The 26,776-nt window shown below is 34.4% G+C and overlaps 1 protein-coding gene across 5 annotated transcripts in view; it reads left to right on the plus strand.

The window, feature by feature from the left end:
• The first annotated feature begins 3,272 nt into the window (after positions 1–3,272).
• Positions 3,273–26,776, plus strand: part of LOC129574973 (leucine-rich repeat and immunoglobulin-like domain-containing nogo receptor-interacting protein 2) — a 48,151-nt gene continuing 24,647 nt past the window's right edge. The window contains exons 1-4 of one of the 5 annotated variants that reach the window (XM_055457705.1): positions 3,273–3,897; positions 7,470–7,846; positions 7,963–8,455; positions 19,297–19,350. The gene's annotated coding sequence lies outside the window, so the exon portion shown is untranslated. Of the gene's footprint in view, positions 3,898–7,469; positions 8,456–19,296; positions 19,351–26,776 lie in introns of all 5 variants that reach the window. The other 4 variants (XM_055457703.1, XM_055457702.1, XM_055457706.1 and 1 more) reach the window with 4 other exon arrangements.

Below are 26,776 nucleotides of genomic sequence, written 5' to 3' on the forward strand. Positions count from 1 at the left end.
ACAATGGACTCAACTGGAACATATCTCATTCTCCAATTAAACCTAATATGTTTTATGAATTTTGCGGTTCGTTTGACAGATCAACCAAAAATTAAGTTGACCTGTTTATATTCATGCATTCATCGAAAATAAAGAATCATGGACAGCGTTTATCATTTTCACCAGAACCTGCTATATTATTTATTAATGTAGTAGACAAGAATGTTTTGACTGACTGGCTGATTGCTTAAATCGATTACAGGTGATTCAATTCAAAGATGATTTGAAGAAAAATGGAATTTTGTATGAAAAAAAATAGTCAGCTTTAGACATCTTTCAGTCAGTCGCTTAATTTCGGACAGTCCGTCAGTCAAAATACTTTCACACGGGATGGCAACTACATTGAAACTGATTTCTTCGATAATTTGAGCACAAAAAATGGATGAAACGCAAAAGAAAGAAAAGTGACGAACAGTTTACATATTTTTTATTACAGTATACGCCGGATGTCATATAATAATTTAGGATTGTATCAAAAATTTCGTGGAAATGTGCATCTATACACAGAAATATCGCGGTCAACAACAAAAATAATTTATCAAGTCCATATCTTATTGCAACTTTGATGTCCGTTAGGACATTCATCCCATCCAAATTATATTGCAATCAAATAACAATGCTCTCGAATTCGAACCCCTTATTATTGCATCTAATAAAATGAAAATAATAATAAAAGAACATCGAAACGCGAAGGTTAAAGCGTAGCTACGACTATCCGTGTCCAGTCACCGATACTTAACAAAATATGCAGACAGCAAAAACGTCCGTATCAACTCATTAACGTTCGCATGCTCACATTAATATGGCCAAATCACGAAAATCCATATAATACTAATTTCGATCTCCATTTTCGATGTTATTCTTATTTCGTTGTGTTTTCTACCTGTCGGCATACGAATGGTGCACCTTAAAACAAAGGAAGTTTTTTCTTTGGGCAAATCTGTGACAAAAATATGCTAAATTTTTGTGCGAAAATTCTTTTCCAACTTGTAAGTTAGAATTAAGGGCATGACGTGGTTTGATCCGAATGCGGCAGTTTGTCCAGTCTTTCTGTTACAATTTCGTACCTGCCTATAGACTGCCATGATTTTAGTAGAGTTCTGTTGTTGTTATGGTTTGTTTATTCTCAGCATAATAAAGCCTTGGCCATTACTTTTTTCTCGTCCATTTAATAAATTCTCTACTTCATCTTCAATATTTACATTGGAGACTAAAAAAATTCCATTGCTTTTCATCACTCCGGAGATGACGGATGACTTTGAAAATTCATGAAAGGTATATATGGAGTTGCGCTGAAAATGATGGAAAGATGCGTTTTATTCAAATGAATGCATTGTTCTTCTTTCTTTATTCACGATTTTTTCCCTTTATATTCACAGATATCTTTTTGGCTGCAGCATATTGAATGTGCAGCAATAAAAACGTTCATTCATTCGAATCGCGATTGACACGTCGCGGCGTTCAAAAGCAGTTTAAATAGATGTGTGATTTTGTAAAAAATATTTTGTTTGAGTTTCTTTTTCTCTACTTTTTGGTGTGTCACTCTTCTCCTTTCATCAATGGCACCTTGGACGGCATCATATATCCATTCCATCAGTCTTGTTTGTTCAGTTCATACATTCACATCATGTGAATCATATCATTCTCAACCTGTTATTGGGTACGTTTAATTCGGGTTATTTCTTTCTGCTCCTTTGACCAAATCGTTACTTATCCATTTTTATTGTTATGACTTATGAATTGCGTTGCCTCAGCTGAAAATCTTATTCATTGTGTTGCTTTTGATTTGATATAAATAAAAGGAGTTTTCATTATCTGCAAATCTTGTAGAGTATTTGTTTGTTGTATGAAACAACTGATTTTTCCTTCGATGTGAATATCCTCTATTCGATATATGTGCTAGATTCGGATTAGATGTGCCCATCAAACCAAACCGTTCATGTTCGTTAGAGTTTTTGAACCGTGAGCAGCTCCAATTCGGATGTAAGTACATGCATTGAGTCCGAACGAATAAATAAACAAAACATTTTTCCAAACAAATATTGAAACACTGGAATATGGAAGAAGGTATCGTGTCTATTATATATATAAAGTCCGAACGGATGGCCTGCAAATAAAAATTGGGAACCTTTGGACTGAAAACGCTGTTTTATTATCTCAATATAAAAATAAATCGGCTTTCAGAACTCTCTAATAAAAGGCCAATTTTTTCGGTCCATATCATATATTTAGTGGCTGCATGTATTTCGCGACAAAAATGATAAAGGATGCGCCAGAATTCAGTAATTGACAATTGACATTTGATGTTAAGACTTCACACAAACAAAAAAGAAGGAAAAAATGCGGGCGTTCTTCTTTTCCCCACAGACCATGATGCGTAGCCTTTGCTCTCTCTCTCTCTCACCCAGAGAGAAAAACGAAGAGAGCAAACATGTTAAATAACGTATGGTATCGAGTAGTCGATGTCTAAATTGTGTACGTCTATGCTGTAGCTAACTCTCTTCTGCTCAATGTTTTTCCCCTCTTTTGTATGTTCATCGACCGAGACAATGCGCAGACATTCAGTTTATACGGCGTGCGTACGGTTTGCATACGTTCTTCCATTGAATGGGTCGCTTTTAAATATACGTTTATGCGTCTACACGTCCGCCGCACCAATACGTATGGTTGGGAATAATAAAGAGTGGAATTCGGGCTATGGCTCAATGTTTAAGACACATAACGCAAACCAGATCAAACAGAACCAAAAGAAAGGGAGAAAGAGAGAGAGAGAGAGAGAAAATCCAATACTAATAAGAACGCGCTTCGTTTTCTACTTGGATAAAACTTGCAAGTAGAATTTTTTTCAACATTTTGAACAATTTTCATTTTTGAATACACTTCTCCTTCTATTCCGCGATGTTGGCAATTTTATTATCATATTCACAAAAATATGTTTCTAATCCCGTTTCATTTGTGACATTGCATTTGTGTTGCTTGTGATTTGCGGCATTGGTCTTGATTAAAGCACGCGATACATTCAAACCGAGATACGTGTTTGGAATGAATGCATCTTGCAAGGTATCATGAAGCAGCAGCATCAGCAGCAGTAGCCGCCACACATCTTGTATTTTCGATAGGGCGCACAGTTGAGCATATATAGGAACGGTTCGAACGAAGTAATACAGCGCGAATGACATCGTGGACAAAAAACATATACACTGTCAAAGCTATACGGTATACGGGCATGGAAGCCATTTAAATTTCGCTTGCCAGTGTGTATACACACACACCGTGTATGTGCAATGTATTATAGCGCGATTCGATTACGTATCAAAGCGATACGAAGCGATGTGTGTTGAAACACACACAGCCCAGCGCTGTATAGCACACAGAGAGAGTTTAGTAGAGAAACAGCAATCGGTCCAGGTGGATGGAATATTTTTGTTCGTATTCGTCGTACTCTTGTGAAATATTTCGCGCGGCGTAAATTTCATCGAACTGTTCACTAAATAATGTTTACCAAATTATTGGTAGCCAAGTGTTGTGTGTTTGTGTATGTGATTTTAGACTAATAACCCGTATTCCCAAATTGATGGAAAAACACGATTACAATCAGAAAACAACATTTAAACCTATGAAAAGTGCTTACGTTCCAATTGCAAAGCAGAAGAAAACAACAAGAAATATTCCGCACAATCTAAAATTTGGCGAAAAAAACAAATAATCATTACGAAGAATGTTATTTTGCATTCCGATTGGAATCAAATGAGATGTTATTTACAAATTGTTAAGAAGTGTAAGACGAAAAAGTGATGATACGCGATAGAAGCAGCAGCAGCAGCAGCATTTGGAAAAGTGTTGAATTTATTTCAAAAGGTAGTTTAATTAGTTCCGACCGAAAATTATATACGAATAAAATAAATCAGAACAACAGAGAAAGAAAAGAGTTTATTTGAGTGTAAGCTATAAAATTTTGTTGGCTACGCCTTGCCTTACCTTGCCTGCACTTAGTGTTTGAATCGTGTAAAGCTGCATACAGCATTGTTGCTACCACAGTTCGATTGTTGATGTCTAGTAACTCGACGATTCATTCGAATTGGAATCGCTTATTTGTTATCATATGATCGTTTCAATGTGTTGTTACCGTTTCACAACGTTGTTGTGTTGCTTGATTGTTTTGTTGGCGTGCTGTTGCTATGACATTTAATGTATATACATATATAGAAAAACCAAATTCAATGGCATTTAAAATTACTCACATTTCAATCTGAAATGAACAAAGAGGCGATCCAATGAAAATTCGTTAACCCTTTCCTCAGGTTCAAGTGCACAATTAATATTCGATAATGAGTATGACAACCGCAAAATAGAACACGACGATTTAAAATTAAACATAGACATAAATGTTTAGGAACAACAAAAAATATAACAATTTCAGTAAATATACACTTTCGACTGAGTGTATCTGTGCCATCGTTTTTAGGAATGATTTTGTTCGGGTGTGGATACTATTCAACAAATCACATAATTCGCCACGGTTGTACCAATGATCAGAATCGTAGTCATTGGATAAAAAAGCGGAAAAACGTTCAGTATTTAATGAAAATGGGTCCGTTACAATAATTATTTTTTCAAATACCTTTCCGTAATAATAGTAATTATCGGCTTCGGAAATATACAACCAAATTCTTTGAATGACATTCACTGCCTCGATAAAAATCCATGAAATGTTTTTCTAAATGAAAAAAAAGTCTAGAAATGAAAGGAATTTTCGTTCATTTAAATATATATGACATAAAGCCGCTGCTAGTAGCTATCCATATATTTTGAGCAGATTTCAAAGCAACATTCCATGAAATTTTCAATCTATGCGTGAAGCTGGTTTTCTCTCTCTCTCTCTCTCTCTCTCTCTCTCTCTCTCTCCCTGTCTCCCCGCCAAGTTAATCTAGCGGAATGAATGAATCTGTGCTAAGACGAAACGTCTTTTGTTAGCTCTTTAATTCATTGCGAACGTTATTGGCTTCATAACTCTCCACATGTTTCATACCAAGCAAATAACTCACCAGTATTCCGGCTAGTGCTTGGAATTGTTTACACAGAAATATCTTTGAAAAAATGTTCAAGCTAATAACTGAACGTAATATCATCATAAAATCGCCATTTTTCACCGTGTGGTGATCCTTTTATGTTAACAAATTAATTCAATAAAATGATAAGACGGTACACATCGTGAAAAATCGTTCAACATGCCCAAAGAAAGTAGTGCGGCTATTTCATTTAAATGCATCTTCTTCAATTCTTCGAAACGCTCAGAATCGGAGTATTGTCTCTGCTAGAGAATCTTTGGATGTACCATCATACACTTTGCAATTTTCGACTACTCTGCCATTCAAAATCATTGAAATCCGATTAAAATGGAAAATGATTACCGTTTCGGTTTAAGTTTGTGATTTATGATGCAAAAATGTAACGAAGACGAAGAAGATGTATAAGAGAGATAGAACAGCATGAAAAAGGGTTGCATGAGCTGAATGGCAGGCAAATGTAACTTTTAGGTATTTCAACAAATAAATTATTACATAGTTGGTATATACACCGTATTCACACAGGTATATATACCTGCAAGTATACAGAGAATCGAAATGTAGAGATAAGAGAGATAGATATTAAGGTATCTGACTGATATGTGATATTTTGTTTGTAGTACCATATACGTTCGCAAACGGAAATTCTTTAATTACTGTTTACAATAAAGGTTAATTTGTTTTACGCACGTACCTCTTTATAAGACCATCAATTATGCGATTTGATTCGAATCGCACACGTATTAGATTTTCACATTTTTAATAGTGAATTGATACTTCTTGCCCATTTTTCGCTGTTTTGTTCTACTTTTCAATCGTTCTTGTATGTTGAAGTACCGTGAACGCATTCATTTGTTATCAATTCGCTTTTCAGTGTAAATTCAATATGATTTGAACTTACTTTCATAATTTATCCGTATCAATTAGGTGACGCGAAGTTTGTACGAAGTTCAAGTTTTATTTGGATTTTAATTATACGTGAATGTCGTGGTCGAATTTTATAGCCAAACAGTTTGACCCCACCTAATCTAATATTGAATTCAAAGGGTATTGCTATGTATTTGTGGAGCGTTGAATTGAGTAAATGACAATCGTTTTTTTTTCTTCACTTTTCCAAAACACCATTTACGGAAAGCCATTCAGCCAAATATTCTATTTGATATCTGATGTTATAAACAGTTTAGGTTTTATATCACATATTTCGCAATGTGAACACAAAAAACACTCATCTATTGTAGAAATTTCAGAGAATATGGATTGTGGGGCGCCAATGTTATAGATACTGATAAGACACAAAACATATTTGTGTGACCTACATGTATACTCCACGGGAAGTGATAAAATATCAAAATTGGTATAATGGGTTTCGTTTTCAAAGCCCATTCGATTCGCTTTTTTGCGTTTTATGAAAGAAAAAAAATCGTCGATGTTTTATTACTGGCTGAGATTGAAAGATGACTGCTATATAGAAAAGTCCTTTGCTGAATTCCCTATTTTCAGGCGCCGATTGCGTTATTTTAACGCCCGATTTTTGTAGTAGGCGCCTGAGTTTGAAAATTTTGCACAGGGTAGCGCTAGATAGTAAGCATTTTGGAATCTTTGATTACTGCCATCATCGTCGTTCAGTTAAATTGTTCTCGGGTACATTTTTGAGATTGTATAGGAAACTGGGCGTTGTTCTTTCTCCAGCATTCACTTTTGTATACAACACTATCACACAGTTTTAGTATTTCCCTCTTCACCATAACCACATGAATTGAGAATAATTCATAAGTCCAAATAAAAACAGCACCGAATACTGCCCATTATTATTTATTTCAAAATATTTTATTTATATTTGCTATAACTGATGCGTTTTTCTACGGTGCTGTTTGCACGGGTTGATTTGTATACAGTTTTCTTGGAATATAAACAAAAGGCAACAAGAAACAATGGATAAGAATATCGCTCACTGGTCAATAGCACCGGACAATATCAATTGAAGGGAAAAAATGGTAGAAGCAAGAGCTTCAATCCCTACGATATTCCAACACACCACCAAAATTGATTAGTGATGCTTTGTGTATCCCTAATTTTTTTTTCGTTACATATGGTTTATCAATTAGGTTGGACTGTTTTTTTAAGTTTTGAGTAATGGGAAATGAAATCAATTTTGTGCAAGCTTCTGTGATGTGACTCAATGGTCATGCAGTTTCCACTGGGGCATACTTTGTGTCCATGCAAAAATTTCGGAGCAAAAACGAGATAAAATTTATATGGGATTTTGCTCCCAATTTTGTTCTAATTTTTTTTTCCATCTCACTTTGTCATACAACCCATTTTCAATTGCATAGTTTAATTGGTTTATTTTATTTGTACTTTTAGATGATTTGACAAGAGGATTCGATCTGTTCGACGACAGCCTCACGATTGACGAATGCACAAGCAATATTGAATAAACCAATGAAAACAATTGTTTCTTTCCCATATGTGTTGTTTATTAAAATCAATGCAAATCGCATCGATCGAAGGCAAATCATCTATGAAAAGTGTTAAATAATCTGTGCTGCAATAAAACAACTCAAATAATTTTCGGACCGGTTTTTATTCCCTAGCTAAAGAAATTATTAAATAGTCAGCGCTTTCATCGTTTCAATTTTCGTGTCAATTTCCACCGATTCGAGCTTTGATTATTTTCTCAGTGTATTAATATTTTCGCCTTTCATACTAGTGGATTTAGTAGTGAGTCAGCACTACTTTAAGTTTGTTTTCTTTCCGAGTTTTCTTGATATTAAATGCTGAACTATTAAGAAAGACAAAAGAGAATTTTGTGAGATATTGATAAAAGATATTTTGATGATTTTTATTTCTTCATTAGGAGAAATGACAAGCGATGAGTGAAAAATTGTGAGAAAAAAAGAAACAAAAACAAAATTAAACTCTAAAACACTAAAAGACTGGAAAAATTAATACTCAAAACGTGAAAATAAAGAAATAGAAAGGGAAAATTTCGAGAGCACAAGTTTGTGGAAGAAAATAAAAATTCGAAGAGAATTTTGATAGAGAGAACACAAAAGAGCAAAAGGAACTGAGATCAACAGCTTGCATGCTAAACAGATATACAGAGAAGGAACGAACGTGCCAGCACCAAAACAGAGTTAATATGTGTTATGCCATTACATTTGAAACACGCACGCTAGAATTGATGCTTTATTAATACGTGACCAAGTGTTGATATTGCAATCCGTATTAACTTGAGTTGGTCCATCAGCTTCCACAGCTCTCTCTTTCTCTCTCTCTCTCTCTCTCTCTCTCTCTCTCTCTCGCCCGCTCACATTTTCTGAGTCGGTGTTCTTCTAATGGGAATTACGGTAAGTTTTTTAATCATTCACTTTTTTTTCGTTCATTTTCATCTAGAAATGTGCATGCGCCAAATATTTTCTGAACAGTAGATGTTGATTTAAAACTTCACCAATCGCAGACCAAAGTTTTGAAACAATGCATTTGCATATAAGTGTACGTTCTTTTGAACGGAATGTGTTTATTTAACTCGAATGCATTGGGGTCGTTTTTCGATTTCCTTTGAACGAAAAATGCTGTTAGGAAATAAACCACTCATTAGGTCGATGGACTTGCACGAAGGTTTTCAAAACACATTCAATAGACTATGCGTTTGGTAGCTTTGGAGTAGATGAAGTTATTATCACTTTGCCGTGTTAGTGAATACACTTAATATCAGCTCTTGACGATTTTCAACGGGCTACTTAATCCAATCTATGTGAAAGATAACTGTGACTGTGACTGTGCACTGTGTAGCGGTGTCAGTGATATGTCACGATGTGTATGTGATATACATGATATTTAAACTGCATTTATCTCTTGATGTGACACACATATTGTGACTGCAAACTCAAAACGTCATTTTAAGAAATTAAAAGCGATGAAACCTAACTCGTCGCCACCTAAGAAATCGAAGACATTGAAATATGAAAAATCACACGTAGCTCGTTTGTTCTAGAATATAGTAAAATCCTGTTGAATGTTGATTAGAGCCGCAGCTAGACCATGAATAATAAAATTCCTAGGTTTGATGTTGTTTGCAGTAAGCTTCTGTAAGCGAAATCGAAGATAATCTCGTATAAGTACCAATCTTATCGATAATAATAAACCAACAAATGAACTTCCGTTTTACGATCCGAAAAATTTCGATATAATCGTTTCGTGATTATGTCGACTGCATGGCGACGACGTAACGCTTATTTGATCTATTTATTCACGATTTGATAGACACTCATAACAATCCGGCGTGTGACCTTTCAGTTGGACTATGCGTGACTGTGTGCGTGTGGCGTGTGTATGTATATGATATGGACGCACTAATGCCACTGCATTAAATGCTGTCTGTCAAAAGTATTTGTATAAATCTCGTATTAAATTGAATTCAATCGTATGAACGTTTATAATATGCGGTACGAAACGGTATCACGGCGTTCCCTCATTTCCATAAGCATGTCATTACAAAGTAAAAGCAATCAGTTTTTTCAAGTGTTTTGTTTGGTTCGAAGAATGAATCTAGATGCCTTTCATAGCATTTTCCGAAATTTGTTCTTCAATGAAGAATCTTCATACTATTACATTATCGGACGCATTGTAGAGAATGAATGCAATGAATACGTGAACGTGGTAGCTACTCTATTATTATTTACAAATTAGTTAAAAGGATTTTTTTTTCGCCATACGATGTACTCTCCGGATGTTGGCATCTTGTTTTCTCTATTCTTTTTGCATGCATCTTCTCATTCAAACTTCTATAATGGAATTACATTTAGAACGAAGTAAGACGAATTGCACCACATTTTCTCTTCACTATAGGATGAAATTTCACTCACTGTTTCTTTACCAGCTATTCAAATGCTAATGTATAATGCTCGCATCCTATTGATTGTAGTGTTCAAACAGAAAACCAAATCCAACAGTGGAAAAAAACAAACAAGAATGAAATGTAGAATGAAGAATAAGCGTAATAAATGGCTCAAACGTTCAGAATGACGTCTGATTTGAATCACTTGTTTTACACGATAATCGGTAAATTGAAAGAAAGCAGACCGAAGAAACAAAACTCAGTCTTCATGTGTTTTATGGTATTGTTGTTGGACATTTTCGACTATTCGATTTCGCGTCGCAAACATTTTCGATTTTACATTAAAAACAAAACTGATCTACGGATATACGGGATTTATTTGTTTTGACTTCATACGGTTAGTACTGTCGCCGCAAATAACAGCATTGAACTGCGCAGTTTGTAAACTGTATGCGCAATAGCAGGCAAATGCATGCCGTGCAATATTTTGTTATGAATATCTCGTTGCGGTATGTAATCCATAAAAAAATGCACTTAAAATGTGTGCTTTGATCATACGAAGAAAAAAGTGACGGCATAAACAAATGATTATGATCTCATTTTTCGTTTTGATTTCATATTCGTGTGTGTGTGTGTGTGTGTATAGTTCTTGAATGTTAACTGATAAAGCCGTTCATTTTCGATCGAAGAAGAAAAAAGTAAGAAAGAATAAATCGAAGCACGACTGAAAATGCGAAAGCGTTAAAATAAACAAAGTGGATCGTGCATGTTATTTTTTCGTTATGTAAATAAACTTAGCATCACAAATACACATAGAATTTCTCTCGAATTGCTGTTATTCACGACAAATAAAAACTGGTCTACAAGCCAAATGCTTAGTTGCTTAGCGCACTGTCTTTTTTAATGCAAACATAAATTAATGAAACACGTTTTACTTTACTGCTTATTGCTTGTGTGTGTGTGTGTGTGTATGGTAATCGGGTGATCGGTGAATATTGTAATACAATGCATCAAATCTCGTTGTGTATCTTATATATATATATAATATATATATATATTTATCACTTTAACATGTTTCGTGCACCGAACGCTTAGCATTTTAGTGTGCCATGCAATTCTCATTCACTCATCTATTTTCTATATAGCGTTATGTGCTCAGAACTCAGAATGCCCGTTGGGTAGAAATAAGAAATGAATCAGCATTTGTGGAAAAGATAGATTTCCATGATACACGAACGAATCAGTACAATAAAATACATAGATTAGTGTTAGGTGGTAGATAATTTCAGAAGTGTAGATATCGATACAGGCCACATAAATCCATTTTCAATGAGTGCAACATGAAAGCAATGTACGTCATTTTTGTAGTGAACAAAAATGAAATACAACGAATATGGGCACCAGTCACATTTTAGTTTGTTCGTTTCACCTTCCGTGTGCTTGAAGTGTCACACAGCTTTGAAACAACTACAACAGAAAAACTATTTTCTATACACATAAATGACGAAATGTCTTGCGCTTACATCACCACCACTACCACTGTAACAGTAACTTATTGGAAACAAAGTAGTTCGCACTGTGTATTTTACAATCATGTTCATTGTACAATCTTTAATTTAGGCGAGCTTGACGCTTATTTAAGTTTTAAAATTTACTAAACTTAGTTTATTCCAACGACAAATGAAAAGTTGTGATTATTTTCAAGGTTTCTCTGTATGAAAAACACACGCACCAGTCAATGCCAGTTTTATCTAACCAGTAAAAAGCCTAACTTAGCATTTGACTTGAACGAAAATTTCAACTTGTGCACACACACACAAATATTTACATTATTTTTCATTAGACACGAATATTCCGCGGAGTATGTGTTAGTGTAATGCTTACCGCTACTGCGTCTGCTGAAGACTATATGTACACACAAGAAAAGTGTGCATTTCTAGAAGTGCTCGTTCAGTTAATTCTCAAGGAACAAGTTTAATGAGCCTACAAGCCAAAACAAAATGAAAAGTAAACACCGAAAAGCAAAATGTCAACACCATCGGCTCAATGACCTACTTTAATGCATGCTAAATGTTCAATAAGAACAATATTTTGCTGGAAGTTTGTGAACAATAAAAGCAATTTCAAGCGAAAGTAGCGATTTAAAATATCTTCGAGTTAATTGCACAACCTGCTCATTTACGGTGGTACTTTTAATCGAACAAATATCTCACCCATGGTAGACGCTAATATTAATCGAATAAAACGTGCACTAAACTCAAAGTATAAATTAATGAAGTTTTACGAGAAAAAAAAACAGCTTTTCCAATTTCATAAGTCAACCAAATAAGTCGGGAGCTCTCAGTATATTTTGCGAAAAACAGGAATTTTAGTGGGATAGAATTCCACGTTCAACTGAACTTATTCCAAAACCCTAATAGCGTTCATTGTAATCGGAGTTCCGTGGATCTTAAAAATATTTCTAATATGAAGCAAACGTAATGTAGGTGCTAGACGGTCATCAATTTCGAGCGCCACATTTCATTCACTTTCGATTACATTTATATGCATATATATGATGAAAATCGGCGGCCAAAACACAATCTGCTTCGACTATAATTAGAACGTTGACTTGGCTTGGCTTGGCTTGGCTTCCATAAAAGAAATTTCTTTGATTATATTTCATAAACCGATCACAGCGCTTGGATAGTCTCCCACAGCGACTTTGCATGATTACAGAACTCTTGCTTTGCATATGTTCATGTTTATTTCAACGTTATTTGTGTTCAAAACATTCGTAGCCATAGTATAAGGGAGAGAGTAATAAAAAAATTTATGACTCTGTACATAACGAAACTATTTATTGTTGGTTGTGGACTTTAAGCTTATTACTGTTATGTTTGTTTATATGCGTGTGACATTTTATTACGATTTTCTTTGGCAAATGAATCATCATCGTTTATTTATTTACAAAAAAAGTACGTGGCCAATAAATGTGCGGTACTCGTGTTTGTACACCATTCCTTCGTCTCTCTCTTTATTTTTTTTTGCAATACGAATTCTCCAAAAATTCGTATTTCACAAACAAATCATGTATACGAAAATCACCGAACTTGATTCAAGTGGGAAATTTGCTTTATAGTATAGTAATTTTGGTCGATTTTGAAAGAAAACATTCGAAAACAAATGTACGTTTAAAAAAGAGTAACTTTGTCATACGCTTCTACTGTTCGACATAAAAATCAACTCAACTGGTGTATCACGCGATCTCGCGGTATATTTCCTCAATATAAGCAAGCATTGCTTCACATTTTATACACAATTTTGCAACACTCCATTTCGGATATGAAAAAAAAAACGAGAAACCAATTTTTGGTAACAACTCATTTTGGTACACATGAAACTATTAAACGCCCAACGACGATATGAAATGTTTTTCTACTACTCAGCACAAACCTGAACATTCGTTGTGTTCACACTTGCTAAAGCTGAACAAATTAGTAATATCAAATGGGTTTCGGTGTGTGGAAGATGCTTTGTTTCCTATTTGGTAGAGTTTACATTTTCATTCTTCGCACCAGTCTTTAATTTTTATCTAGATGTTTATTTGCTGAATTTTCATCCAGCTGAGAATGTATTCATGCGGCATTAAGATATTTTACATGTGTCTTTTAACGCCACTAAAATACAATGTGCCATCAACTCTTTTCTACCGCATGCCTTGGCTGAAAATTTAACAAACGTATATACCCAGCTAATAATTAGAGACTGCTTAGCACATTCCAAAGATGGAATGATTATGCTCTTCATTTGCATCCAACCCAACAACCATGACACAATACTACAGACATTTGGAATCGACAAATTTAAAATTCTTTTCTTGACTGAAAAGAAAAACAACAATCCCATGAATATTTATTGCACTCGAGTGATGATCTCATCAAGTGATGTTTTTGCTTATTTCGAACGAGTATATTGGAGTAGAACTAATAATTCTTACCTCTTATTAATGAAAAAAAAAATACTGGTGACGATTTCCCCAACAGCCAATGAATGATAGAGTACGAAATGTTTGCATCTTACAAATGCTCGGTTGCCATTTGTATATTCAACGATTAAGTGTTAAATATTTCAAATCAATGCGTAAATTTTGAAGCGCACTTATTCGAGAAGAATTGAGTAGTGAGTAAGGAGTAGTGATGAGTAGTATTAAAATGAACAAACTATTGATGAGCTGATGAATTTGTGTGTGATTTGAAGATAAATTGTGTTCTTGTTTGGTGTATAAAACTTGCAGTAACAATTTTATCAAATAAACCACAAAGAATTGTCTTCTTTTCAGAGTGCAGATCAATTGAAAAATAGAATGCTTGTAAAATGACAGTGTCACAGATTAGCCTTACGCATTCACGTAACGATGTGAATATTCGTTTGGGCTGTGATGCATCAAGGTATACTTTGGTTTGGCTCCGTTTATACTTTCATTTCCACTACTTGACTTGCTCAAAACCTTGAACTGAACATTTATTTAAATAAATACAACAATACTCAATATTATTTTCCCAGTTCACCTCGTAAATTGATTTGCGCTCATCCCCAATATAATGTACGGTGAGCGTATATTCTTCCGTTTTTGTCATATGGTGTTTAATGTTGGTTCTATTGAAGTCAACAGATTATATCACGGGAGGGAAAAGGTGACAAAAAAGCTAATACTAATGAGGTATTCGATGTGTTCATTCCATTCATGTTCTTTACGCCGTGTATGATGTTGTTAGCCAATCGTTGCTATGATACTAAACCTTAAATTATAACAACGGCATTGAGAGTTAGTCGAAACGCATTATATACCGATGTAGAAGCGACCGATAAAGAGCATTATAATGGATGTGCGATGTGCTATAAGTGCTTGGAATGGAGTTAGGGTTAGATAGATATATAGAAGAGATACGAGGCAAAGGAAAATGAATGATAATTAAATATCTCATGTGTAATTACATCCATTATCTAAATTGTATAATATTTTACGTGGTTTTAGATCATTGCACACCATCGCAAAATCTGAAATGAAAACAGTTGAACTTCAACCGAAACACTGTCAACGTTGGCACTTGCACACATCCATTCCATTTGAAAAATTAAAATTGAATTCACGGTTCGTTTGCTCGCCACTTAGCAACATCTGATTCGATTCGCAAATTGGCTAATTACTACTATCCGCGCAGTAATAATGTACAATGTATTAAGTGAGTAAGTATGTTGGATGTTGCATATGATGGAACTTGACACTCTTGCCTTCTCCAACCTTGCACTGTACTGTTCCGTGAACTCTTTAGAGATTTGACGTTCTGTCGCATATGATTATTGCAAACGCACCTAATATTTGCTAAATGAGCCAATTGAATGAAGTTCAAATGGCTTGAGTGTATAATAATCATTATTGTGCTAGTTCTTAATAGATTAGTTGAAATGCGATAAACATAGCAATTAAAATTATTCAAACAAACATATAGAGTATCCATAAGTGTATGCTGCTTGGCAGAAGATGTCTGCTTTTCACCTCAGGCTTTTTACATAAATGTTCGGCCAAATTTGAAATATACACTTTCAAAATGCAGAGCGTATATTGAAGCACACTGAGTATATCCATTAGTGAAACGATGTATGTTTATTTGAGCCACTTTGAATCGCGGATTACGAGTAACTGAAATGAGATGGAAGAAAATTGTCTCCAGGAAAGTTGTGGTAGTGTTCTTCAGTTACTCGTAATCCACGCCTGGAAAAAGGCTGGAAACATACATCTTATGTAATGTAAGCATCGCCGCTGTGTTTTTGTACACTAAACATGAAACAACACAGAAAACAGCCTCTGTGTCATTCTTTCTTATTATTTTTGACTAATACATTCTTTTTTACTAAATATGACTATGATTTGAATGATAATGATGTGAATTTTGAGCAGATCAGCCACAAATTTGACTCGGACGAATTTGATTTCAGGCCGATATCTTCACCATCTCACTACAACGAATACGTAGAATGCTTGCATGATCTCAGAATATTTCAAACTGTTTCGACTGTCCTAGCGTATAAGCATCTTAAGTTCACTTCGATTATTTGAAGGATTTAAAATTTATTTTCAATCATATGGACGCCATAAATCACAGCTCGCCACGGATTCCTGTAACCAATAGCTGAAAATCCAAATCAATAATTTTAATAACGGATTTTCGTGAAAATCCATAGTTTTCAATTAAATTTGAAGTGATTTTGTTTTAAATACGTTTAATATTAAACGTTCTGCGGATTACTCTTTACGTTTAAACATGTTCCATTCCGTTACGCCTACGATATATATACTCATATACCACCAACAAATGTTGATTCGGTTTCATTCAATTTGTAAATAACAGCACCAGCACATATCACTGAAAAATTAAACAGAATTCAGATAATCGAATTGTGAGCTCTTTTTTTCTGCGATTACGGACGTGTCTGACGGATCCAATTTCACACGGACCGAGATGGCCGTAAACCGATCATCACAATATACGTGGATAACAAAAACAGTGTTGGCAATCGAAAATATTTTTGGTCAATAACAACGACGTCACTGTACTCTAGACAGACTACAAAGCAGACTTATCAGACTAATATTATGCGAGCACGTATGTCACGCAGCACGTGCTTTGAATTCGAAATAGATGGTCAATTCGAATACATCACTCGCAATTAGAGTATAAACAAATAGTAAACGAAATTATTTTTGCATAATGGTAAAACATGAACAAATTGCATTATTTTCCGACAATGTTAGAATAATATTATCCAAAAATGTTGTTCCTAATTTCCATTTGGCTACTAACCTTTGTTTCTACCAGTAGTTAATACATTTCTGTCCACCATCTGAACATAATTGTCTATACAAGCCTCTTTCAGTAGCAGTAATACAATTTGCGCATTGTGCATTTGGCAGCCATACTGCTAGCGTATACATACGGAAGAGAATGAAAAAAATTCAACCAAATGAGGAGTGGGTTTAATGGCATTTCAAATACAGAAATCATATCATTGAACGAGTTCATCGCAAAATCGCATTTTGCTTTGTTTTTTTTTTGTACTGAGCACACCGTGAAAGACTGCAAACTGCCTGCTATATAGCGCTGTCCTAGAACCATGTTGATTATCACCACTGTGAATCTCAAAATCGTATAAATAAGCTTGAGCTGCCGACTGGAGCCAGTCAAGAAAAATCTATATGCAAGTGTATAGAATCATATAAAAAAAAACCTTGCATGGGCTGAATTTTAATTTCGATTTAAATTGATTTTTTCCAATAAAATCTTGTGCGAAATGAGTCCCGAATTCAAAATGTTTGCTGTGCAGCATTCCACATAATAAACCAATACGAAGATGAAACGGATAAAAGGACTGATATATATATATATACATCTTTTTTTTATATTGAAGAGTTCCTCATGATGATGGCTGAATGTTTTTAGATTAGCAATTTTGCTCCAAATTCATAATGATCCTCACATAAAAAAAACCCTATAATTTTGGGTAAATGATTTGAATGAATATTTTGCTCTACGTTGAATAATATTGCCGAACGGGACTTGTCATATTAATATGTTCATGAGAATCGATTAGTGTTCGGGCTATGACGGAATAATACTTCCGATAATTAATTTGGACGACTACGAGCAAATTACGGTTACTCATTTTGACATTCCTACTATTGTGAGTCATCAAATAACTTGCAGATGAACAATTTAATAGCCCCATACATTCTACTAAATCAAAAAGACTGTACAGTGTACACCAATGTGATATGATGTGTTGTAATGATTTAGTATTGGCATGGCCAGTGCTGTTGAAACCAATGTCGAACTTAATTAGAAAGTACCGAAAGAACCCGAAGAAAGAAATCTTCGGAGATATTAGCGTAATTAAATAAACAAATGTTGACTGCATGTCTTTTTCATCATAGTCGGTCCAAAAATCCGTCCCCCCCCAAAAAAAGTCGTGATAATACTTTATTCGTGCTTTGTTTTCTTCGCCCATGCCTTCTTTAATCATTCGTCTTTTAGAATTTACTTTTTACATGCAATCCAATGGAGCCGACATCTTCGTTTGGAAGTTCGTATCGAATATCATACTAATTTTTCAACAAAAAAAGGCCCCATCGTTGGCTATTGTTGAAAAAAAACGATATGAATAGGATACATTTTCGATTATCCTCTTTGATACGAATATTCGTAACATATTACTATTGGTCTCCAGTTTTGGATGAATATCAATAATACTACTACGGATGAATGATGACGTTATAGGCACTCATTTTAGCGCATAAAAAATTAATGTGATACACAAAAACAAACAAATCAACCGATTTCGTGATTTATTATTTATCATTTTTCAAATGAAACCGAACACACTCGAGCACATTGGACAATATTGAAGTAGAATCCAGAAAGAACCGACAATTTAAGATTGATACGAAAAAATGCCGAATATAACTTAAAGCTCGATTGAAAAAAGAAAAAAAAATTCTCTGATTTAAAATTCTCATTCTTCTTTGGTTTTGTGGTCAATTCGTTGTCATTCGTGTTTTTATTATTAGAAAGCGTTGATTTTACATATAGTTCGAACATAGTGTAATGCTTTATCAAAAAGTAGTTTTAATAGACACAATCCAGTAGATAATAGAACAATGAAAGACCAATTCTGTGTTCCATGATGAAGTTTGGAAAATCTATTAACATAACAGCTGCAAACCGCCAACGGCGACCATCGTGTTTCTTTTTCAAATTTCTTTCAGAAATAAAAAGAGAAAATAAATCCATATAAACATAGAAAAAACAAAAAAAAAACGCATTTGATAGTGGTCTAGCATTTTACGCCATATATCAATTTTTCATTATAAATGAATAACACGGTTCACATTTCTAGCTGTTTCTACAGATTTGTAATTAATTGTTGTATTCGATATCATTACTTGTTTTTTAATAATAATAATAATAATTTAACAGTTCAGATTTTTTTTTTAACGGTACAATATTTCCTATTTCCTTTCACACGTTTTTTCACTTCAATGGTCTGAGATACATTGTTTGGGCCGTCTGTTTTACTAGCATTTGATACAAAATTCGTTTTTCTTCAAAGCTCTATCACCCAGATAGCTAGTTTCAAACGAATTGCTAATAAGATTTATTTCTATCACGGATACCAGATGAGTGAAATCAACCATATAATGTATTCAATCTATATTTGGCAAAATGCTATATCTGGTCAACGTCCATTTTTTCTTTGATATTTAATGTTTTTCCACAAAAAAATATGCTTTAATAATTTGTTATTTTTTTCTAGAATTTTGATACTTGAATGTGAGGATGTCTTTCGATTCAACATTTCTACTTCAAGGTAATTATTATGATGAAAATTGTAAAGAATATTTAAAAAAACACACTTGGAATGCGCATGCATAGCAATAGATTGATGTTAAAATTAGAAGAAATTTCGTTTTTTTAAATCAATTTTGATTGATCATTAACACATTTTCACCTCACTTTGGACCTGAATATGAATTTACCTACTTTGAGCCGCCTCAGGTGACTCGTGTGTAAACGCCGACAGCATTCTGAAATGATGAAACAGTTTGAAACAACAATGAATCATTGAATCACGAAAGGTCAACGGCAAAGTCGAATTCGGCAATCAACACGAGCTGCGTCGATTCAAGACAGTGCAAATATTTGTCGCGAGTTTTGGCCAATGTGTACCAACAAAATGCCAACGAATATTTACACAATGAAGAATGTTTTCCATAATAAATTTAATAAATGCTGTCCCACATTCGAGGGCATTATTTCCGGAATTTTCCCAAAGCACCGCATCGGCTCAGCATCACATTGAGAAATAGAATAAATGGAAATCATTAAATTTGCTTATAAGCTTAAATTTTCGTAATTCAATTTATATTCCAATTTGTTTGGCTCTATTCACAGCATTTTTGTTCCGTCGCCTGTAAGTCTGGCTTCACATCTCTTTGGCATACGCACACCTGAGCTGTTTACCCCCATATCTCTTTCACACCTTCATGCAATGCTCATTTGGCTTCCATCAACAACGTAAAATCTTTCGATGAGCTGAACACATTCAAATATTTGCAGTTCTCATTCCGTCATTTTACGTCGTAAATATAAAATTAAGTTTTCAATGTGCTAATTTATTACGCTCAATGCTATATCGTATACACTTCTCCTATTCCACACTTGATCTGACCCATCCATATGAGATTCAAACGCAATTTGAAGATAAATCATCATTCATTTTCATACATCTGATGTTAATGATTCTGAGTCAGACACGGCAAGTTTGAGGAACATCCCATTCCATTTTTTCAGTAAAACATAGCTACAACTCAAGCTATCTTGTCAATTGAGTCACTGAAGCGGAATTTGTCATGAATGTTTGAAGTGTTGAAGATTACCCACCCGTATGACCCATCAGTCTGACTGACTGTAACTGAAATCCACTAACAAGCGATTAAAGTTAACGGAGCTGTAGTTTTGTATGGAAAATAGGCGGCTTGGATGTCATTTTTGCCAGACGCTCAAATTGAGACATTTTTGACTATGACCATTTTTTTTGCAGCCCAGTCACATATGTCTCAAAATAATCGACAGTCAGAATATTTGCACACGGGTTCCTTCCGACTGAACTAAGATGTGTAGGTGTTTCGAATAGTTGTTGAAGAGAGTGAGTTTCTTGAAAGGTTTTGAATTAAGTATATTTCTATGAAGCCAAGTTTTTGGTAATCATGATGAATGTGGATTTGTCTAATTGGAAAATTTCGTCTCCGTACGCATAGATATACATACTTGAAGTAATCGTGTCATAATATTTACAATGTCTCTCTTTAAAACGTATTCACAAGTCATCGTTGAAATTGTGAAATACATTACGTTCGTCGTTGCCATTATGATCATTTGCGTAATATACAGAAATAAAATCTTCAAAATAAATATTTGAATTTGGAAAATATATGTACCAATGCTTCAGAAACTAGTACTTAGTTATAAAATACGAATGACAAACCAAAAATACTGCATAGTTCATGTGAAGAAGATGAAACCATGGTAGACAAATATCAAAAGAAGAAATACACTAATGCGAAATGGAAAATACAAATCAACATTGTACTCCCACTTTTTCTACAGTTCTTTTTCAAATTTTCTATTTGAGACTTTTGCTATCTATGTATACGATTCCTAAGTCCTTAATATAATGCATATAGTTAAAATGCTGTTATAGTTTTTCAGCATTCATGTACACCATGATATTGACTTGGCACAAAAACTTTTTCAATTTCACCTCGTTGCTTCGGACTTCCGTACGATTCGAAAATCAAATCAACCTATTCCGAAATAATTAACAGTTAAAAGAAGGGAGGGTGCTCTATATACAAAGTTGATACAACTTTTAATGAATCCATATTATTAGAGCAAATTAACGAACGCCAAATGGTTTTACACTCGAGCTACTTTTGTATGCTTTGTACACTATATTCATCGTTCATTGTAGACTGGCTATAAAAGCCCACCGGTTACAACAGTTTGAATACAAAAGACTTTAGTTTTTGTTAAACATCACAATGAACTTTCGCTGTTCTAACTTTAATTTTAAACGCTTCACGGCACCTACTTTTTTCCCCTTATTTCTTTACTACTGCAGTGGCCTTTGAACTTTGTCAACTTTTTTTTTGTTTACTCAAAACTTATGATCAAACATGCGCTTTTGGATAGGTATACCCGGATTGTAAGATGCATATCGACGCCGCACGTCACAGCTGACCTTTTTGAAATCCTACAAAAACTATTGCCTTTGTCAATTCATAACTCAATTGATTGTTTCGACTGTGATTTTATATTGATATTGATTGGTCAATGAATACTTTCAAACGAGACTTGGTTCAGAGGTCCATCAAAGCATTGTACAGTTCGCTGTGTGAGTGGTTGTGTGTGAAGAACGTGCCGTACAGAAAACAATACACTGCGTTGCTTTGTATGCGTATACGATATGCTCACCAAAAAGTCAAAAAATGGCCTTATTCAACCGAATTCCAAGAGATGTCAACCAAAAAAAAACAACAGTTATTTATACATTCGAGCGTTGATTTTCATTAAATTCAATTTATTCAAAGGTTGCTATGTGTACATGAAATTCGATTTGCATTGATGCCTTGATTCAAAACCGATTGTGCTTGAATACTCTCGATATCGATTATGTTGAATCGTGAAAAGAAACATTTTGACTGGGTGGTGAAAGTGTACTTGACAGAATTGAACTAAGTAGAAAATATTCAGCGACAAGTTGCAATAAATTACCCTGCCTGTCGATATAGTAACAATGTGTATGAATAAAGTTTCATTCGAAACGGATGAAGACACACGTCTCTGACGGTTTTCACCTCGATCTATTTCTCTTAACTGGAAATAAAACAAATTTACCTTCGCCATTCAATTGTCATTCCACCATTTCTTACCTAGTTGTTCAATTACCGCATCAAGCAAATGGGTTCTCTTGCAAGAGTCATTGAAGAGCCGTTTTTGTATGCACGGAAAAGATGGAGTGTATCATTTGTCGTCGTCTTTTGTATGGTGTCCAAGAACGTTTTTGAATTCACATCAAACTATTTGTCGTACTCACAGACCTATTCATTCATGCAATTGTTATCATTTTATTTCTCACTTTGGGCGTCGGCGTGTTTATATTGCATGAAACCGATACAAATAACAACTCACCAAATTCAAAGGATGGATAACCCAGAGAAAAAAAATAACGGGAGAATGAATTGTGTTTTGCAACAGCAACTACTATACATACTTGCGTACATAGTGTGTATGTGTATATATCGGATATAATATTTTTTCTGAAAATTTATCTGTGTAGATTTACTATGTGCTGTTGATTTGAAGACCATGCCATGGATAATACGATGCTTTTTTCCTCCCCAAAACACATAGTGTTAACGCTCTCTTTTCGTTTTTCCATTTTCAATTCTTTGCTCTTTACTCTTCTCGACTATTCGTCGATGCCATTTCGTATTAAACATACCGTACACAATTGACTACAGCAACATGTTTGGTTGTCTCATCGAAAAAATAACCAATATTTTACATGGGGATAAAATATTTTTTTTTCATCCTTTTCTCGTTTTTGTTCAATTTTTTCTTCTCTCCCCCTTCATCACTCTTCCAAATTGCAATATCAAATAAGAAACAACCGCAAAATATGTGCGTGCTATTTGTGTAAATATGCGTTCTACGGGGTGCACAAAATAAATCATCCCTTGTGAAATATTGATCGGTGGATATTACAGAGTATTTCTCCATATACACACCGTTCACCTTTTTTTTCCGAGGGTAAGAAAAGTGCCTTTTGCATATAGTATATTTATTTATTTATTTTTCATGACTGTTCTCCCCACAAATATTCCGCACCATTTGCTTTTGAACTCGTGGCAATTCCATCAACAACGCGCACTTTGCCATTCTTTCCTATTCCCAATTTAATAATTAAAATGCAAAAAAGAAAATGATAAAAACGAGCAGGAGCGATGACACTGTAAAATTATTGATTTTTTTTTCTTCACATTTTTTCGCTGTGTATTACATGTAATCGCATATTTGTTCCAAAACACTATACAAGGAACATCGATACTGTTTCTCATACAGGTCGGAATATTTAAATCAAACAATATGTTATGATTCCAATCACAAAGATTTGCTTTTCGTGGTATTTTCCACTTTTCATCAATACACAACTTATTTCGACACAAAAAAAACTTGAATGATTTTCGAGCGCGTCTTACAATGTAGACAAGCATCTGCAATTTGTCCGAGAGGTTTTTTTTTTATTTTGGAAGAAAAGAAAAATAAAAGCTTGGGCTCAATTAGATTGGATGAGAGAAGAATGGACACGTTTGCTGTAGACAGTTGCGTACATTCTGGCATTTATATAGCTACACACAAGAGAATAATTTATCGTTGATTTATTATGAACGAATTCATTCAATTTACTTTACCATGAAATCCGAAGCCACAGAGTGAGAGACGCATTGCTACATCATTTGAGGCAAGCGGGTGGTACAAACGAAGGAATACTGTGTTTGCCTCATCCTGAGTATAGCTCTCTGCCCTTAATGTAATGTGCACTTAGAAATGGAAAAAAAAGTAAACACCATAAGAATGAAACCAATTCAATGTGGAGGGTTTTAGCGATGGCAAGCAGTGAATGATTGGAAATAGCAATAAAAATGGTTACTTAAATGATTTTTGCCACTCGAGGGAAAATCAACAAACAGTAAGACAAAATATCTTTATCACAGTGCTTGATGCCATTGTTGTATAAGCGATCAACGGTCGATATAAATTGGCAATCTTTTGCACATAGTTCAACAGTTGGTAGAAAAAAGTTATTTTAAACTTTATGTATGATCCATTTTTCGCAACATTTTAATGAATTTTCTTTCAACATCTTTGTGAGTTAATTTCTGTACAATTGCCCTTGCCATTGTCGTCTGTGTGACCACGTAAAGTTTCACGTTACCAAAACAAATGTTTGTCAATTATATATAAAATTCATAGAAATGATTGCTAGCACGAACGGCAATACACCCCTTTTTTCTGAATGAATCAGCAAATGCATTTGCGTGTCACAATCATAAAATTGCTACTTGCCACCAAAAAACAACTACGACACGCACTTGTTTGCTTCGTTCAAAATGCAAATCGTTTAACAAAAACAATTGTGCAATGTGTTTGGGAGAGGAATACGTGTTCGTGTTGCATTGTAAATAAAGTATAAAATGGAAATAAGGACGATTTGCATTAATTTACTGTCTATTTTACTCGCGTCCATATAACCGTGCTTGAAATCGCGTACATTGAACCGCGTTGATGGTTGGAAACACAAACATAGAGTGTGTGAGAGAGAGAGAGAGAGAGAGAGAGAGAGAGAGAGAGAAAGAGCGCACAATGAACGAAGCTCGTGGAAAGTAACATGGGTTACGCACATAGTGGCAACAGCAATCAAAAACATTAACCATTGTGAAGGAGCTAAAGATACCATTTAATAGGTACATTTTTGTTACATGGGCAACCCATTACAGAATTAGTATTTCTTTTCCGCTTCGCTTCGCTTTTTCGTCCGTCCCCAACCAAAATTCAAATTGAGAAAACCTATTAACCGCTCCGTTTCATTTTGAGTTCCATCAACAATCAAACCTCAGAATATTATGCAGTGTATCCTCAATCGTCATAATTTCCATATCAGATAGGTATTAATTAAAGAAACCACATTCGCGTCTGAAATTAATCACTTCTTTATTCCGAAGTATCTTCAAGAATTTGGTAGAAAAGTCGAAGGAATGACAATTACACCTGATATTATTAGAACAATTCATTCGGAAAAAAGCGTCTTTCTTCGAAAAAAAATCGATACACGGATCATACATTGAACGAGCTCTTCAATGATGAGTTTTCTTTGGTAGATTTTCAACTGTGCATTCAGTCAGTCTAAAATTGGATAAACGAATGAAAACTGGGCGTGAATATCTCTATATTTTATTTTATCATTTAGTTCTTTTTTTTCTATTTATTAGGAGAATGCATACAGTGTACATGAACGCCCTTAAAAGATAGCCATATAAAAAACAGTTTCTATCGCCAAGCTATTCCACGACAGTTGATACACAAGAACAGACATTTTTGCTTTTGCTGCTAACATATTACACCAACTACGATCTACTTTGTTTCCAATGTAATCACCAGCAGATGAAACAGTTAGCTCAAATGTCGATTATACTATTGAAACAAGGTCTATACCGTTCTAGCCATAGAGCTATTGCGCTACTGCAATCGGACCACATCGTTCAGCAAACATGTAATGTGTGTGTGTGTGTGTGTAATGGCATCAATGTTGAGTCTGAAAATGCATTGAATTCATCAATTTTAATATGCCTTCACAATAAATTTGATTGGGAAATTAATTGCTTGATTGATTGATTGAGAATCGTTTGCAGCAAACGATCAATGTTTAATCAACAATGAATACAGCTTCTCATATGCGGCTCATATGTGCTTGTGTGAGTGTTGAGTTTAGAACAAGTATAAGTAAACTCAAATTTACTGATGACGTGCAATTGTAGATTGTTTCATCCCATATGGATTCTTCAATATGCGGGCATGGAATTGTTGTCCCATTTATGGCATTTTTTTTTTCAAATGTTCTAAGAGTTCTATGTTCATTTCGGTAGAGCTATGGATGCGCAGGTTCAAAATCGAAACTGTTATTCATTTGGGAGAATAAAACGAATATTTTCATTTATAGAATTCATTCCCGTTGTCCAATCATATGATTGACATTGTATCATTACGGAAATAATTGCCGTAGAGCGATAGAATTAAACGCATGAGTTATCACCACTTGCATGTAGTAATTGCATATAGATGAGAAATTATTTGAAAATGGTGATTTTTGGTGATTGAAGGCTTTTGTAAATAGAAGCGCAAAATTACAATGGAATCGTTTAACAGTGGTTTTAATTAAACAGTCGAAGGTACATACAGTCATGGACTAAATTGAGCGTACGACTGCCAGAAAAATGTATCGCGGGCTATTTCATGAACCTAATTTTTTTTTTCAATCAATTCTTTGCACTGTTTGTTGCGTAATTATGTGAACTAATAGTAACCGAGAGAATTTTGAATTTTTTTTTTTGGATTTTGTGATTTTTATTGAAAAATGTAGATGAATGTCATTTTTGTGCTGGACAAAATTGAGC

The sequence above is a fragment of the Sitodiplosis mosellana genome, unplaced genomic scaffold, assembly GCF_009176505.1.
Source record: "Sitodiplosis mosellana isolate CC-2019 unplaced genomic scaffold, AAFC_SMos_1.0 Smas_scaffold_6166, whole genome shotgun sequence".
Taxonomy (NCBI): domain Eukaryota; kingdom Metazoa; phylum Arthropoda; class Insecta; order Diptera; family Cecidomyiidae; genus Sitodiplosis; species Sitodiplosis mosellana.